Raw genomic sequence first — 14004 nt, 5'->3', positions numbered from 1 at the left:
CCCCATGTGGCTTCAGGTGGGGGAGTGGCCTCGGTCTGGTCCACCCAGCGTGTGTGCCGTGACTCGAGCTCAGGCCGCTAACGCGCCCACCTCGGAGCCGTCCAAAGGTGTGGTGTCCGTGCGGCCTGTCTTTTCGGGTAACGATCTTGTCAGTCTTCAATCCCAGGACCCTGCTATGATAGGACTAAAAACCAGCTACCGAATTCCATCGAGCTTGACTCCGTTCCTGAGCTTCAGTCTCTCTTTCGCGTTCGGGCCACGCTGAGGATGGTCGAAGGGTTGCTGATGCATGCCGCCAAGCCTCCTTTGCCACCTGTCCTCATCGCACCAAAGCCACTAAGGGGGGACATGATCACGCAGGCTCATGACTCTCCCTCCGCCGTACACAGAGGTGTCAAGGCCATGTTCGGTGCCCTGAGCCAGGTTGCTTATTGGCCGGGGATGCGTCGCGACATCTCGGATCACGTCCAGCATTGCTTGGATTGTTGTCAGTTTCAGCCGTCCAACCCTACGCACAGAGCTCCCCTACAGGAAAGGGTGCTGACCACTCCATGGTCGGATTTGCAATTCGATTGGGTGGGGCCTCTGACCAGATCCAGCAGGGGAAATAAATACATCTTGACTGTCACCTGTGCATTCACCAAATGGGTTGAATGTCTGCCAGCACCTGATGACACGGCGAAGACGACAGCGATCCTCTTGATGAATCGCGTTTTTGCCCGCTTCGGTCTGCCCACGCGGGTCGACTCGGACAGGGGTACTCATTTCACCTCTGAAGTGATGAAACATCTGTGGGAACTGTTGGGTGTGAAGGCTAAGTTCCACATTAGCCACCGCCCCCAGTCTTCTGGACAAGTCGAAAGGATGAACCGAACGGTTATCGGCATGTTGAAGAAGTACGTGTCAGCTAACCACCGAGACTGGGATGTGAATCTTCCGTTGGTCCTCAAGGCCATACGGGCTACCCCTCACGAGTCTACAGGTGTCTCCCCGTTTGAAATGATGACGGGTAGACAAATGACCCTACCGCTTCACCTGCTGTATCAACCGGTTCAGCCCGAAACAGTCTCGGCTTATACGAGCGAACAATACTTACAGGACCTGAAAACCCACCTGCCTGCAGCATTCTCGTTTTCACAGGCAACTCTGGAGAAGTCGGCTGAAGGCAGGAAATCTTATTACGATAAGAAGGCCTCACATTCCGAACTCGACGTAGGTGATGAGGCCTGGCTCTACATTTTCGCTCCCAAAACGGGTAACAATAAGGCGAACTCGGGGAAGCTGGCTAAGAAACTTTTGCCCAAATGGTCGAGTCCATACCTGATAAGCTCTCTCCGGTTTTGTATCAGATCAAGATTACCGGCAAAAACAAGGCGCCCGTCTACAAATGGGTCCACAGGGACCATATCAAACTGCACAAGGGTTCCACAAATTTGATCGATGCCAACAACGACAATTTACTGACTTCGAAAGGGGGGTGATAGATGTGCCTCGTTGGTTCCATGATGTCGATCTCGGGTTACACAAGTTGTATGTTTGTGTGTGTGCATGGTTGTCTTTCATGTTATACATCACGTGCAAACTTGGGGTGTGTTGAGATGGACATGCTGTGGGATCCTGGAGTCAGGTAAACGACCAAGGAACAGTGAGTGGGTTATGCCACATAGTACTGTTATCCAAAATTTTGTTTTTCTTTTGATCTTTACTAATCTTAATTCCTTATGGGTACATTAACATGAAAGTGATTACTAACTCCACTGATTTACATTTTAGTATTGATTTACATTTCTGTTTTTTTATAGTGTCTTTGACAGGATGATTGAAACATGAAAGTTATGATTTTCCACATCCATTTGCCTTACAGGGCTATAACCAATTTTGCCTCTATCCTGTCAGCGTGTATTTCGTGAGGTGATTCACTGATACCAGACAGGGTTCTTTCATTTTCTGCTTTTCGCACCATCCTTTTTGCATCTCACATAGAGAGGGCTGCATCCATTTCTTCACTTAAAGGGTAATTCACGTAAAACTTACACATAGTACAACTGGTACTCATAGAGTTAGGTTTTTACTTGTTTAAGGACATGAAACGCAATCTTGTCATGTCTACATTGAAGTGCCCTGCACTGTGCTCTCTCTCCTCTACTGAGCTCGTGAGGATCCTGTTTCCTGGGGGTGGACCCGTGACTCGTCATCGGAATCGACGACTCCTGGTTGGTGCTCCGGCTCGTTGGCCCTGGACGTCCGTGGTCCCGGCATGGCTGCTGGGACACCTCGCTTGCTGGGATTACCTGCCTACTGCTCTTCCCTTTTGCTGGATTGCGATAAGTGCTGTTACAAAGATCAATTTACTATTTGGAATAATACCCTGCTCATGGATACGTACAAGCTTTGCTCCTGCTTGACATTGTTGCCCGTGGAGATATAAAGTTGCTGTTGCTTCAATTATGGCTTCCATGGGGAATATCTAATAACCTGCTGACTTGTGTGCTTCCCGAGGAGTATGCGAGACTGTTCTTTGGCGTGGGGTTCGTACCTCACCACGGTTGGCTGTTCCAGTGGGATCGAACCCTGCTTGGTTGTCAAGATCCTTCATAACTCTAGTTTGTTCAACAACCAAGTGGTCTCTTGGTGGACCACCTTGACCTTGAAAAGGCGGGGGGGGGGGGGGGGGGGGGTAGCATTATGAATATGCCATTTCTGCCCTTAACAGCTGCCCTTTGACACAGTGACAGTGTGCATAAATTGCCAAGGCCGTGCGCTTGCTTCGGGTGTTTACATTCCAGCAAAGAAGACAGAAGAAGGACGAAGAATGCTTTTCATTAGTTAATCAAAGAACTTTATTTCTAATAAAGCTAATCAAAACAACTGTTGGTCAATAATAATCAGGTGACCGATCTGTGAAATCACAATGTTATGATTTATGTGTTTAATGAATAACAGGACTTGGGCTAACTGAGCTAGACATCCTGATCCACATAAGGTAAACACATGACACATTGTTCACTCATCCAATCAGAACTTCTTTTCTGATGCGTGGCAGAGCTCTGTGGTGTTTAGTTAATCTGTCCACTCCGATTCGCTAAGAATCATAAACAACTAAGCTAATAAAACAGAACAACGCCATTTTAATTCAGTTCCACCGCAAGTTTCAACGTAGTTCCAACGTGAGTTCAACCAGCTCGCAAATCCATCTGATGTCCATCATCGCTAAGTGAAGTACAGACTGGCCAGCTGTATTTTCTACTTTTAAGCTGAGAACTGTCAAGCTGGAAAACTCTGTCGTTTTATCAACACGACGACGGTTCCTTCAGAATAAAGCTGAACTCTATGACCCAATAAAGGGGGGTCTCTACGTGGCGTTGAAATCTGCCGTTGTACCGGGAGACTATCCATAGACTGGTTTGTCGTGCTGCCGACGCGGTTTCACCAGTTCCAGCACCAAGGAGGGCCGAGGACCTGGCATCCGGATCTAACACGGGGGTCTCCGCACGGTACGTAGATCGGCAGAGATTGCGTCTCATGTCTTCCTCCTGAAGTCCCTCGTAGGTCAGTTAGGGTAACAACACTTTTCACTCAGACTCGCCTCCACCAGATGGAGGTTCTGAACTGACACACACACACCAACACTTCAGCATTACATCCATCTGCATCCATCATTAGAGAGTTGGTCCTGGTGATTGTTTCGAATAATTATAAAATAAATATTCTTAAACGTCCCATCTCTCTCTCTCTCTTCTTGTCTCTAATTCAATACAAGGTGTTTGAATAAAATTCCCTGTAGTAAAAACAACCTCTTTTGATTCTAAGGGCCCGGTCCAAAGATTAATGATCCAATTCAGGTTGAGATCAGTTATATCTCTGGACCTTAATAAAAGTGTAAGAATATACCAACTATATTCCGCTACACTGGTCTGCAAATAACTGGCTTCTCCAGGAAATTGCTATGAGCTACTGTTGACAATAAACCATTCCAGTACCAAGTTGATTTGCCTTTTCCTTTGGAGCTACTTTTGTCTTTCTATTAGCCTATTTGGATTTACATCTGTGACCAGCTTGTCCATAACTGCTTTGAATGAACAGGAAGCAGGTTTGGCTGGATCAACTAGCACCACTGATCTGATTATCAAACTTGTCCTCGGTTAGTAGTGACTCCGCTTTGTTGTGAATGTGTCCGAGTGTGAATGTGAATGCTGATCATAACTCACTGAGCTATTTTAGAGTGTGAAGGTGTGTGTGTGCGCGCGCGTGCATGTGTGTGTGTGTGTGTTTGTGTGTGTGTGTGTGTGTTTGGGGGGGTCATTTTTATTTTATTAACTTGTGTGCTTTTATTTGTAGCCTCTCCCCCAGTGTGGATGTTTTCAGCTTGTTCCATTTTCACATTTCCTTTCCAGGATTCCAGTTTCTTTGTGAGCTGCAGCAAGTTTAAGCTCTAAATGTGTCCTGTTTCTGTTTATAAAGTCAGTTTAGCAATGGCCCCCACCTCCAGTTTGGTTCTTTGTTCTGCGCGTTCAAGGAACGCCTGCTGTTCGTGCTAATGCTTTTTCTCAGTCGGTTGTACCGACATCCTCTGAACGTACAACAGCAATAGCATCACATGCATAACATCTTAACTCCACAGGACCGTGAGAAACAGTTGTTCGGTTGTTAATCCTGAACTGCCACAATAGTTGTCAATCTGAAGCTGCAAGAGCTGATTCCTGATCAGCTGGACACACATTTAGCTCTGAGGATTTCTGAATGTGAGTTATGAAGCACCTGGGTAAGGACTTACTATCAAAGTCAACTGGACATTTATGGTCATATGGCCTTGTGTTGGTTCGTTGAGGTAATTCTGTATCAAACTTTCTGTACATTTTGTGAAAATCTAGCACATAAAGATTCAGCAGTACATGAAGCATAGTACACAGTACATGTTTTTCATAATAATGAAGGAAACATGCAACATGTAGCTCAGTCAGAATCGTCATGAAGGTGTGATCCTGAGACTTTAGCGACAGGTTGTGAAGGGCTGTGAGACAGTGTCCTGCCCACGGCCAAAACCACACAGATTAAATATCAGGCTTAATAAAGCAAACCATGGAAATATCATAAATATTAGAACAAATTCAACTGAGCAGAAAACTAGAAAAATTTAATGTGGGTTAATGAACATTAGGTCTACTTTTTCTAAGACTTTGTTAATGACTTGATTTGTGATAATCAGATTTCTTTGCTCTCTCTCACAGAATCCTGGCTGCAGCAAGAGGACTATGTTAGTTTAAATGAGTCGACTCCTTCTAATTATTTAAATCATCATATTGCTCCAAGTACAGGGCAAGGAGGAGGAGTAGCAACCATTTTCATTCAGACCTATTAATCAATCCCTTACCAATTAAAAATTATAGTTATTTTGAACATCTTATTCTTAGTTTTCCTAATCCAGATTCCAAAACTGTAAAACCACTATTGTTTGTAGTTTTGTATCGTCCACCAGGCCCTTACTCAGAGTTTTGGATCAGATCTCTGGTTTTTTATTTGATTTGGTGCTATATACTGATAAGGTCATTGTAGTGGGGGATTTTAACATTCATGTGGACATTGAAAATGATAGCCTCACTGTAGCTTTTAGTAATATCTTAGACTCAATTGGTTTTACCCAAAGAATACCTAGCTTTACCCACTCCTGCCATCATACATTAGACCTTGTGCTGACTTGTGGCATAGAGTGTGCGGAAATAATGATATTTCCACATAATCCAGTCTTTTGAGTTTTTTTTATAACTGAGTTCTCGAGACATGAAAGTAAATTTCACTGTAGTCGGTCTCTATCTGACAACACTGTTGCATCTTTTAAATCCACTGTTCCATCTTTATTATCTTCAGCATCTCAGAGGAAAAAGGCAGAGGGCAATATTTGTATTTCTAGCCCTTCACAAATTGATGCTTTAGTTCACAATGTTACTTCCTCTTTATATGTTGCATTAGATGATGTTGCCCCTTTAAAAAAGAAGGTATTTAGGGACAGGAAGTTGGCTCCCTGGTTTAATTCTCATTTACAAACTTTAAAACAAAACTCTAGAAAATTGGAGAGAACATGGAGGACGCCAGGACGAGTCCTACTTATCCTGGAAAAATAGTCTTGTGCTTTATAAAAATAAGCTTCAACAAGCTAGAACTGCTTGTTTTTCATCGCTAATTGAAGAAAATAAGAATAACCCAACATTTATTTTTAGTACAGTTGCCAAACTTACACAGAATCATAGTTCTGAACCATCTATTCCCTTAGCTCTCAGCAGCAATGACTTTATGGGATTTTTCACAACTAAAATTAATTCTATTAGAAACAAAATCTTTAGCATGCTCCCTAATGCAATTTCTTCTTCCTCCGTTAGTGAGGCAGCATATGAGGTAACTGTAGAATCTCATCTGTGTTTGAACCGTTTTGATCTAGTTGAGCTTTCAGAGTTATCAAAAATATTAGCTTAATCTAAACCTTCAACTTGCATTTTAGATCCAATCCCAACCAAATTATTTAAAGATGCATTTTTTTATTGCTGCCCCCATTCTAGATATAATCAATCTATCCTTGATAAATGGATATGTACCACAGGATTTTAAGGTTGCTGTAATCAAACCTTCACTTAAGAAGCCTTCTCTGGATCCAGATGACCCAATGAATTATAGACCAATATCCAACCTTCCATTTTTATCCAAAGTCCTTGAAAAAATAGTGGCCATCAAAGTATGTGAGCATTTAAACACTAATGATCTGTTTGAGGAATTTCAGTCTGGTTTTAGAGAGTATCAAAGCACTGAAACTACATTAGTGAAAGTTACAAATGATATTCTAATGGTCTCAGATAAGAATCTTGTGTCTGTTCTAGTCTTGTTAGATCTCAGTGCTGATTTTGACAAAGTTGATCACAATGTTCTTTTGGAAAGGCTTGAACTTGTTGTAGGGATCAAAGGAACAGCACTAGGCTGGTTTTAATCATACCTGTCTGATAAGTATAATTTTGTAAACGTACATGACAAATCTTATTCATACTCCAGGGCTACTTGTGGAGTATCACTGGGTTCAGTGCTTGGACCAGTTCTTTTTACTATATACATGATCCCAATTGGTAAAATCATTAGACAGCATGGGATAAACTTCCACTGTTATGCTGACGATACTCAGTTATATCTATCCATTAACCCTGATGAACCTAATCGGTTAGTTAGATTACAGGCTTGTCTTGAAGACATAAAAAATTGGATGACTCAAAACTGGTGGTTGCTTTTAAATCAAGACAAGACCAAAGGTCTCATCTTTGGACCCAAAATTCAGTAAGGGAAATTGCTTAGTCAATCACCTGACTTGAATGGCATTAAATTAGTCTCAGAGAACAAAGTAAGGAACCTTGGTGTTATCTTTGACCAGGACATGTCTCTCAATTCAATTCAGTTCAATTCAAGTTTATTTATATAGCGCCAAATCACGACAAGAGTCGTCTCAAGGCACTTCACATAAACATTCCAATTCAGGTCAGTTCATTAAGCCAATCAGAAATAATGATTCCTATATAAGGAACCCAGCAAATTGCATCAAGTCACTGACTAGTGTCGGTGACTATACAGCAATCCTCATACTAAGCAAGCATAAAGCGACAGTGGAGAGGAAAACTCCCTTTTAACAGGAAGAAACCTCCAGAGAATCCCGGCTCAGTATAAGCAGCCATCCTCCACGACTCACTTCAAATCCCATGTTAAACAGGTTTGTAGGATTTCCTTTTTCTACCTTTGGAATATTGCTAAGATTAGATGCATCCTTTCCAGGAGTGATGATGAAAAACTAGTTCATGCATTTATTCAATCAAGACTGGACTACTTTAATTTATTAATCTCAGGAAGTCCACAGAATGTAGTTAAACATCTTCAGCTTGTCCAAAATGCTGCAGTTAGAGTTCTGATGAGAATTAAAAAGAGAGATCATATCTCCCCTGTCTTAGCCTCCCTACATTGGCTGCCTGTTAAATTCAGAATAGATTTTAAGATCCTTCTTCTCACATATAAAGCTCTTAACAATCAAGCTCCATCATACATCAGTGACCTGATTGTTCCATATGTTCCAAACCAAGCACTTCGCTCTCAGACTGCAGGTTTACTGGTGGTTCCCAGAATATCTAAAAATAGGATGGGAGGCAGATCTTTTAGTTATCTGGCTCCTCTCTTGTGGAACCAACTCCCAGCTTTAGTCCGTGAAGCAGACACCTTGTCTGCTTTTAAGACTAGGCTTAAAACATTTTTATTTGATAGGGCCTATGGTTAAAATCTGATGTTAGCCTAGATCTGGACAAGTGGGGGAGTAGAGGGAGGTGGAGTGTACCATCGGTAAAGACGACTCTCCCTTGCCCTGCCTCCATCTGAAATGCTAGGTTATTCAGAGTTATCTCTGTAGTTATGCTGCTATTGGCTTAGACTGCTGGAGGACACACTGACCACGTCCCACACTCTACTACTTTCTTCTACAATCTGCTCTTTAACTGTATTATTTCCTGCAATTTCAGCTGTTAACTTTATTTTTTCTCTAAGTGTTTATCTCCCCAGAAGAAGCTACAATGGTGTTCTGCTGAGCTGTGGTGGCATTGAGGAGGGCATCGTCTTGAACACTGTGGCTAACCATTTAATCATTCTCCCTCTCCTGATAATAACACTTTACTTTCCTTGACATTGAATGTCCTACTACTAGTTTACCCGTTTAATTATATATTCACTTGGATAGATACAATAAATTTTATCTCTCACCAAATAGAATATTTACTAAGAAATGACAATGTAACGATAGAAACATTACTTGGTGTGTGTGTGTGTGTGTGTGTGTGTGTGTGTGTGTGTGTGTGTGTGTGTGTGTGTGTGTGTGTGTGTGTGTGTGTGTGTGTGTGTGTGTGTGTGTGTGTATGTGTGTGTGTCTGCTCTGTCTTCTTGATCCCCAGTGAGTCATAGCGGATGGCTGCTTAAACTGAGCCAGGATCCTCTGGAGGTTTCTTCCTGTTAAAAGGGAGTTTTCCTCTCCACTGTCGCTCCATGCTTGCTTAGTATGAGGATTGCTGTCAGTGACTCGATGCAATTTGCTGGGTTCCTTATATAGGAAACTTCTTTTCTGATTGGCTTAATGAATTGACCTGTATTGGAATGTTTACTATGTGAAGTACCTTGAGACGACTCTTGTCGTGATTTGGCGCTGTATAAATAAACTTGAACTGAATTGAATTGAATTCCTTTGGGAGGCAGCGGTGTGTAGTGATGAAGAATAAACCCCAGATCAGTTTTAGTATTTGATTATTAAATCTAAAACAAACATTATAAACTAAAGGAACATACTGTATGCAACACCAATTTGCACAGGAGATGACTAATAAAAGGATTATTACAGATGATGATTGTGAGACGTAGTTACAGTCTGCTCTTGTGTCTATTTCTGTCTGAGCCACCTGTTTTCAGCACTTTTCCTCCTTTTCCTGGCAGAATTCAGAATACAATTTTTATTTGATAAATTAATAGTAAATGAAATACCTCTTCAGTGATGTTTGTATAGTTCTGGGTTGTTCAAACTTTTCTCCTCAGAATCAGTAGGGGCATCTCTTAAAGCTGCAATAGCAAATCTGCAAGCTTTTAAACACACTCACCCTTCCCATCAGTTATACTCAGGCCACGTCCACCGGAACCGGAAACCTGCATTTCTGGGTGAAACGAGATAGCGTTAAATACCAGTCACCATATGCTAAGTCCAAACGTCTTTTGTTGATTGTGACTTCAAATGGTATTTTTCTTTTTGGGTAGTTTGTCCTAAAGTTTAGGTGGAAAGCAGCTGACTGTTTCTCATTTGAAATAATTGAGCAGAGAACCTTTCACACCAGTGGTGTTCTGTTGCTAAATTCACAAGCGTGTAATGAGTGCAGGACCCAGGGAAGTGTGAAGCGGTGGCGGTTTGGTGAGACAGACAACCAAATGGTCTAATAGTTGCTTTTGGACTGCGTTGCATTATTGGCTGAGATTTTTAGACAAATGTGAGAGTATACTTCTTTTTTTTATCTTTTATAAAGTTAAGAGACGTGAAAACAAGTTTTAAGCTTGTTTTGCAGATTTGCCATTGCTTTAAATAAAGGTTCAATCAAACCTGTTGAATTCCTTAAGAAAATATTTTGGAATACGAAGCAGATTGGACAAAAAGGCCTTACTGGTGTCAGACATTAGAGAAAATTGGCAGGTTAAAAGATGCAACCAAAGTGTACAGAATGTAACCTCTAAACACACATGTGGAATCTTGAAGCAGATGAACTTCAGCACCAGAAGACCACACAGGGTGTCCCTTCTGTCAGCTAAAATCAGACAACTGAGGCTATAATTTACACAGGATCTGGTCAATAAGAGACTGAAAAAGAAAGTCTTGATTTGAGATCTAACGTTCAGACGATTGAGTCAGAATTTGGTGAAAACAACACTGGCATGTATAAATGTTTCAGGTTGCTGCTGGTGGTTTAATGGTGTGAGTTAGATTATCTGCACACTTTAGACCCCAGTAGAGGGATAGGCAACCCTGATTCCAGAAAGCCACTATCCAGGATGTTTTAGTTGTTCCCCTGCTTACACACAGCTGATTCACCCGTTCAGCAGCTCATTAAGCTCTGCAAAAGCCTCTTATTTGCTTACCAATTAAAACCAGGTGTGTTGAAGCAGAGAAACCTCTAAAACAGGGGTGTCAAACTCAAACTCACACAGGGCCGAAATGAAACTCTGGGACGCAGTCGAGGGCCAAACTTAATATTTTTTGAAAAAGTGACGGCGAATTTGCACATTTACTTTAACAATATATATGCAATTTCGAACCTTTAAATTTGGAAACAAACTTATTTCTGCATTAACACTGAATGTGGAATAACCAAATTCATGGACGTAATTTTCACTTTAGAAGTGTGTGTGTGTGTGTGTGTGGGGGGGGGGGGGGGGGTATCTTTACAGTATGCTCTAATGGGAAACAGGCTTCAACACAAACGGTTGTTTTCCGCTTGGTCCTAGAGCTCAACCAGTGTCAATTTAATATGGCGTAATATTGTTTTTGGATGGTAAAAAGTGCAGGGGTCAAAACTTGTCTTTGGAAAAAGTGGGGGGGACATCCCCCCCCCCCCCAAAAAAAATTGCACCCATGACCACGAAATTACACACGAGCAAGTCAGTTTGAAATAAAAGGCATCAGTGGTATTCATTACTTGTGGTATAATCAGCATTTTTAAAATCTATTCAGGATTTATGTTTTCTTGCTTATTCATTTTTCTTATTTTTTATTCTCTTTTTTTCTCCTGTAATAAATGTCATCGCTGCTGTGACATCTAGCTTTCCCCACTGAGGAACAATAAAGGGAATTTCTATTCTATTCATCTATCTGCAGCCTTTCCATTTCCTTTTTTACTGTAGGTTAAATCTTTTCTCACGGGCCAACAACAAAATAAAATATCATTTTATCTTAAATGAAAATGCAAAATCTCACCTGTTAACGTTCATGTTTTGGAGCAGAAAAAGAGCATAAAACCAAAATATTTAAAGCTCAGTTTGCTCCACTGGTTTACTGTGATGCTCACCTGTTCCAGCCAGATACCTGCATCATGGGGTTGATCTGAGCTGAGGAGGAGACTCCTGTTGTTTTGTTCATCTTCATTATAATAATGACAACATTAGATGACAACAGGTGCTCACATAGATTTGTGCTGATGAACATGTTTGAGCAGCTTGACCACGTTGTTGTGTGTCGGGGAGGAAACACAACGACAGCAACCACAGAGCCGTGCTGGTTTGAGCGTGTCACTTTTCGCTGCAGTTATATCAGCTCTGTCTGGACGTTAGTTGGAAAACTTTCTCTTTCAGTCGTGAACACTTTACTGAGTGGCTAGAATCTCAGTTTCTGGGCTTCAACGTCAGAAAATAGCTCAGTGAACTTGGCGCTGAGTGAGAGGAGTGTAGTTTGTCCAAGACAGCGAAGCTGCACACACCGGCAGCAGGCGCTGGAAAAAACACAAAGGAGGGGGCGCGTCGGCTCCGCGCTGACACCGCAAAGCGTCATGGGAGTTGTAGTCTTTGCAGTAAAATCGGCCAGTGGGCCAGTTTTAATAATATTTATCTCGCGGGCCACATAAAAATGCTCCGTGGGCCGCATCTGACCCGCGGGCCTTGAGTCTGACATATGTGCTCTAAAACATGCAGGATAGTGGCTCTCTGATCGGAGTATTGATGCTGACCCTGTCCATTTCTTCATGACCACACTGGCTACTTTCAGCAGAATAATGCACCAAACCTCTAATCATCTCAAACTGGTTTATTGAACTTGGGAGCGAAAACTGGACTCAGATGTTACCACAGTTACCAGAGCTCAAACCAGTCCAGAACATTTAGGATGAGGTGGAACGGGAGATTCCTGTCACAGATGTGCAGTTCAAAAATCTGCCACAATATGTGATGCGAATCTATGATATGAAGATTTACTCACTCACTCACTCACTCACTCACTCACTCACTCACTCACTCACTCACTCACTTGCTCGCTCACTCGCTGACTCATTCACTTTCTTAACCACTTTTCCTCAAGGTAATGGGGAGCTAGTCCCCAGTAGCTACTGGGTGAGAGGTGGGGGACATCCTGGACAGTCTAGTCCCTCACAGGACTACACATAGAGGGGGAAAAAAACAATAACACACACACACACACACACACACACACACACACACACACATGGATATTTTAGGATTTCCAAATTTTGACTTTTTCACTGGAAACAGGGCAACACGTGCACCACAAAGAACAGCCACGTATAATAAAACAACAGTAATGTATGTGTTGACAGAAGCACTTTGATTATAACATCTTCCTAGATGAGAATTCCAACTAAGTTCTGCTGCTTTCACCTAAAATTAACTACATCAATATACTTAACTGAATTAGACGAATTAAATATCCCAAGGTGAAGTTTGTTGAACTCCTACTTAACTGAACTGAACTCATGAAAAAGAAATACACAAGGCTGCAGTGACATAAAGAGCTTAGACGTGTTTGTGTGGTTAATTCCCAAAATAAATCCAATGACGTCAGAGTTTAACGGAGTCGGCATGCGAAAGATTTGTTTTGGAAAAGTGTTCGCACTAAGGTTTTGAAATAAAACGACTCCCCTCGACGCTCTTTCTGGTCCTTCTCTCCTCTGGTTTCGATGTTACGTTCATCAGTAGATGACTGTTGCCACTATATGGGATACAACTTGATCATTCAACTTTAAACAACGAAGTCCGCCTACCTTCAGCACCGTGGCCATCCCGCAAACTTCGGAGCGTCGTTGGTAAAGTTCGGAGCTCCGGGCTGCGCCGGAGGCATTGCCAGTTTGTGCGCACTGGATCCACGGACCAAAACGCGCTCCGTGCCCTGTACGTTCCGACAGCTGGCACCGCCGCGGGTCACCGGCCAGTCACCCACCGGGACCAGATGTGAGTGATATAACGACATCATGATTAGCCTGCATTTAATTTGGCCAATTCCCTTGCAGCATTGCATTGCAAAATCCTTTATTTGCCTTCTCTTCGTCCTCCAACCAAAGCTTCATCACCATCACGAGAGGAGGAGAGGAGAGGAGAAGGGAGGGAGAAAGAGGGTGAGACAGAGAGTTGTCTCTTAACATCTGTCACTTTTTTTTATTCTGTCTGGGTGTTTAGAGAAAATTGATCCACATTCTGTGATTCTGACAAGTCCTAATTATTTATATGCTCACAAGAAAATCTCCATCTCTATCTTTTCACAATATGGATTTTAAATAACAAATAAATGAATTAAAAAAATTACCTTGTCAGAAATAATCACAATCCCATGATGACTTGGCTTGTCCCACTGAATGCATAACATATGACCATGCGTGAAAGTCCATGAGGCTTTGGGCTTATAGACATAGTTCTAGATTTTAGATTTTAGATGAATATTACCAACATTTGTAAGCAGCAGGTCAGCTT

General features: G+C 42.1%; 1 protein-coding gene across 1 annotated transcript in view; it reads right to left on the bottom strand.

The window, feature by feature from the left end:
• The window catches only part of kcna10a (potassium voltage-gated channel, shaker-related subfamily, member 10a), a 57892-nt gene extending 44488 nt beyond the window's left edge, over positions 1-13404 (bottom strand). Inside the window, exon 1 of the mRNA XM_070545108.1 lies at positions 13302-13404. The gene's annotated coding sequence lies outside the window, so the exon portion shown is untranslated. The remainder of the gene's footprint in view (positions 1-13301) is intronic.
• Between the last annotated feature and the right edge of the window lie 600 nt (positions 13405-14004).

Source organism: Nothobranchius furzeri, chromosome 15 (genome assembly GCF_043380555.1).
Source record: "Nothobranchius furzeri strain GRZ-AD chromosome 15, NfurGRZ-RIMD1, whole genome shotgun sequence".
NCBI classification, from domain to species: domain Eukaryota; kingdom Metazoa; phylum Chordata; class Actinopteri; order Cyprinodontiformes; family Nothobranchiidae; genus Nothobranchius; species Nothobranchius furzeri.
Note: the sequence above shows the minus strand (reverse complement) of the source record. Positions and strands in the feature narration are given on the sequence as shown.